At 37.2% G+C, this 4,878-nt stretch overlaps 1 protein-coding gene across 5 annotated transcripts in view; it reads left to right on the top strand.

The window, feature by feature from the left end:
- Positions 1-223: 223 nt before the first annotated feature.
- The window catches only part of LOC111411909 (calcium-dependent protein kinase 17-like), an 11,681-nt gene continuing 7,026 nt past the window's right edge, over positions 224-4,878 (top strand). For 2 of the 5 annotated variants that reach the window (XM_023042572.1, XM_023042573.1), the window contains exon 1: positions 224-698. The gene's annotated coding sequence lies outside the window, so the exon portion shown is untranslated. The remainder of the gene's footprint in view (positions 699-4,878) is intronic. The other 3 variants (XM_023042569.1, XM_023042571.1, XM_023042570.1) reach the window with 2 other exon arrangements.

Here is a 4,878-nt window from a genome sequence, read left to right on the forward strand (position 1 = left end):
AACAAATAACTTATTTCAAATGATTATTTTTATAACTAATTGATTCGTTTTTTCTCTGGACACTAAACTCACTTCAACTTTAAAGATGCTAATATGACTTTCAAACTAATCCTTCACGTGCGTAGACTAGCATTATAGGAAAAAAGAAAAGAACTCCTCCGCCTCCAGGGCACATCTCCAAGTGATAAAAGGGAAGGGTGGAGAAATTCAGCTTTGGTTGAGGTTGTCGCGTCAAGGGTTCGAATCCTGAAACATAGATTTGGCTCTTGGTTAAGTACACCATCACGATACTTCAGGGCAGGGGCGGTGGGGAAGTTAAGATTAGGGGTTTAAAAAGAACTCCTCCACTTCGTCTCACTGGTTCTCTCGACTCACTCAGATAAAAAATTCGGGGTGCAGAAAATGAAAATCCCACAAAATTTTCCCAAAAAAAGGCAATGTTGAGAGCATCATCTCATCATCTTCAGCCCATTTCATTCTCGCCTCCAGCGCCTCTCTTTGCTCTACTCCACACTTTCACCAATCGCACGAACGTTACGTTTGCAATACTGGAAAAATCCCAAGACTCCATTGCTCCCACAATCGGCAAATATAACATCCCTTAATTGTTCTCGTTGTTATTTTCTGGGCTCAATTTCAGGCGGGTATCGTACATGTTTGAGTGCAAGTAAGGTCAACTTGCACTCAAAAGTCCACAGGTCAATTACACTATCTGGATTCTGAAGCTAAATGCATTTTCCTGTTATTTTTGTTCAAGATTCGTTTTTCTTTTGTCGCTAGATGCTTTTACATTTACGCGTGTTTTTATAATTTCATTATCTTGTGCTGTTCTGTTAATTGTATTCCTTTGTTTGAGTTGATAAATGTGTTAGTTTTCATTGCTGAAAAGGAATAATTGCGTTCTAGTTTCTTGATTATTGATGGCTGTTATCATTATTTTTCTCTGATCAGGTGCTTTTATGCTATCTCTTAGAAAGCTATTTTCAAGTCAATTTCATTCAATATACCAAACGTTACTCAAATAATCCTTTTAGCCATTATAATACCAAAAAATAAAAATAAAAAAAATGAAGAAACTTGGCGGAATAAAATAAGAGATTGTATTTTCTGATAATATGTCAAATAAATTCAATCTACTGATGAAATATAAATTCATTGATTTTGAAAAAAAAATTCTGATTGCAAAATAACTTTATACTGAATGATAAATATTTGAAAGAAAATAAAATTCTTGATCCAATGGCATGGTCTCTGTCGACAGTTTCAATCTCCAATTCTAATCCATCAAGTATCTGTAAAAATAATGTAGAATAAGGAATGAGCATATGAATATACTCAATATTATAAAAAGTAAAATATGCACATAAAAATAATTTTTTAGTAGGATAGAAACGTGACCGTCTCACTCCCCCCTTACGTCATACCCATTCCCAGTTTCCACTTAGGTATTTAGTCCTATGGCTGATTTTCTGTGTAGATGTACCTAATAATACCCTAGGGTATTACTAACAAGATCTTTCTTTAATTTGGATCACATAATAACACATAAAATACTTATCTTAAAACATTAAAAAGCGAAAACACAAAATCACTTGCCATTTAGAAAAACCCATACCTAATTAGTTAAATTATCTACATACTTGGAAATTCTTGTGAACCAATCTCTAACGTGCCCGAAAACCTTTTCTTTTCCTTTCTTTTTCGTTCCCCTCTCTCCCTCTGTTCTTTTTCTCTATGAATTTGCTGTGAATTGAAGTACACAACAAAAGGGTATTTATAGGCGTGATATGATAATGACCTACCTAGAATTTTAATAGGACTCTTAATTGTAATTTAATAAGAAAACTTGACAAACAACCTTATCAAAGAAAATTCTAACCACATGAGGATAAGATTCTAGTATAAATATGTTAAAATTCTAAATTTATCTAAACACATTTATATCAAATAATCCGATAATAATTCAATAGATATCCAAATATTAAATTGTAATTTCGTTAAAACTAATATTTTCAATCGTTAAGATTATTGGCATAAAGTTCTTATAAAATGTTAAAGTTCCTAAGTTACTCTAAAATCTCAAAACTTGCATTTATGCCTCATTATTTATTGTACATATTTTTGGGGTATTATATATTGCTTTGTCATCAATAATAATTGTCGACCATTATGTGAATTTCATCCACAAGACAACACCAAGGGTTGTGCTTGGTTGCGTGAAATTGTGGCCTTGAATTGAGATTTGAAATCACTGTTCATCTTGAAATATATTGCCATGAATTCTGTGTTAAAGAACACCTCTTTCTGTGTTTGATCACATCAAGTTATAGCATAAGTTTGAGATTTGAAAGGAACCCATTCAGATTCTGATGAAGTGCATAAGGGATTAGAGTTTATGATGAAATGGGATCGTCGCAAGGCAAAATAATGTTTTTTTTTATTTCATGATAACTTCGGGTTGGTTCAATTCCAAGACTGTCACTGAGGTGCGGAGTTTTCATAGCCTTGCTTCCTTCTATCGTAGGTTCATACCACATTTCAGTAGCATCATGGCACCAATTACAGATTGCATGAAGGATGGCAAGTTCCAGTAGACTCACGAGGCAGAGTCGTCTTTCCAATTGATTAAGCAGAAGTTGACTACTGCTCCAGTTTTGGTGTTGCCTGACTTTACCCAACCATTTGAGCTACATTGTGATGCTTCGAAAGTGGGTATTGGTGGTGTGCTGAGTCAGAACAACCGCGCTGTTGCATATTTCAGCGAGAAGCTTTCTAGCCCGAAGTTTTGGTATAGTACGTATGATGTGGAGTTCTATGCAATAGTCCAGGCCGTTCGACATTGGCGTCACTATTTGTTCCATAAGGAGTTCATTTTGTATATGGATCATGACGCCCTTAGACACCTTGGTACTCAGGATAAGGGGTCTGCTCGTCATGTCTCTTGGATTGCTTACTTATAGCAGTTTACCTTTGTGATCAAGTACAAAGTAGGTGCCCTTAACAAAATTGCAGATGCATTGAGTAGGCGCCAAACTCTCCTTACAGAAATGCGAGTGGAGGTTCCAGGTTTTGACAGTTTGTGTGACTTATATGCTACTGACCCATACTTTTCCCATGTTATTCAGAAGTTGCAGGAGGGTGTGCAGTCGGAGTTTGCATGGGTTGATGGTTTTCTTTTTCATGGTAATCAGTTGTGTATTCCAGAGGACAGTTTGAGGTTGAAGATCATTCAAGAGTTGCATAATGAGGGCCATGTGGGTCTTGACCGAACATTGCAGCTTGTTGCTGCTTCTTACTTTTGGCCATCATTGCGCAAAGATGTCGGCAAGTTTGTGGAGCGTTGTCGGGTTTGCCACTTAGCCAAGGGCAAGGCAACAAATGCGAGCCTGTATATGCCCCTGCCTATTCCAACCCAGCCTTGGACAGACGTGAGCATGGATTTCGTTTTGGGACTCCCCAGGACTCAATGTGGGTTTGATTCGATTTTCAAAGATGGTACATTTCATCCCCTGCAACAAAACTACAGACGCTGTCAATGTGGCCTTACTGTATTTTTGTGAGGTTTATCGCCTGCATGGACTACCTACATCTATTGTATCTGATCGGGATACTCGTTTCCTCAGCCACTTCTGACGTAGCTTATGGCGCTCGGTGAATACACGGTTGGACTTCAGCAGTGCATATCACCCTCAAATAGATGGTCAAACAGAGGTTCTTAACCGTTCTTTGGGTGATTTATTACGTTGTTTGGTTGGTGATCACATCAAGTTGTGGGATCAGAAGTTGTGTCAAGCAGAATTTGCTCACAATCATGCTGTTAACCGAAGTACAGGTTTTAGTCCGTTCCAGGTGGTGTATGGGCTTGTTCCTCGTGGTCCTCTTGATCTGGTTCTAGTTTCTACTTCTGTTAAAATGCATGGTAAGGCCGAAGACTTTATTCAGCAATTGCAGCAGGTTCACTCACAGGCTTATGATCAGTTGCAAGCTGCTGTCACTGAGCATAAGCGTGCTGCGGATTTTAAACGCCGACATGTTGAATTTGAGGTAGGTGACTTTGTTTGGGCGGTGTTAACAAAGGATCGTGTTCCTGCTCATGAATACAATAAGCTTACTGCGAAGAAGATTGATCCATTGGAGGTCATTGAGAAGATCAATCCGAATGCCTACCGTTTGAAGCTGCCCAGTCATATTTGTACATCTGACGTGTTCAATATCAAGCATTTGGTGCCATTTCGTGGTGATAATTCTGATGATGATGAAGCTCCTTTCCCGTCAAATTCGAGGGCGAATTTTTCCCACCTTGGAAAGAATGATGAAGTGCATAAGGGATTAGAGTTTATGATGAAATGAGACCGTCGCAAGACAAAATAATGTTTTTTTGATTTCATAATAACTTCGGGTTGGTTCGTCTTTGGCGAATTGTTATTCTAATTCGATCGGAATCGAGTCAATGAATAAAACTTAGCGCCTTTGGTCCCGACGCAAGGCCAATTTTGGGCAAAATCCATCGTTTAGGCCCTCATTTAGGCGTTTTTGCTATTTATGGTAATTTTTGTTTTTGCAATATATTTTTCCATAAAATTCGAATTTATATTCCGTTTGTTGGAGGATGATCCCGAAGATAAGGATTTTTTTATCTTAGTAGTTATCTCATATTGTTCTATTTTTGGAAAAATATCCTTTTATTCTATTTTTCGAATTTCGCTAGTTTTTTTTTTTTTTTTTAAGGCGTTGTAAGCCCTTTGAGGCGACAATTGTTGAATTCAATAAAATTTTCTTTGAGAGTTTTCTCATTTTGTGATTGTTCATCTTCCTTATAATCTTCTGCTACGTCATATTCGAATTGATTTTTCTATGTATTTCAATTTTAAGATCTTG

This window comes from Olea europaea, chromosome 16 (assembly GCF_002742605.1).
Source record: "Olea europaea var. sylvestris chromosome 16, O_europaea_v1, whole genome shotgun sequence".
Taxonomy (NCBI): domain Eukaryota; kingdom Viridiplantae; phylum Streptophyta; class Magnoliopsida; order Lamiales; family Oleaceae; genus Olea; species Olea europaea.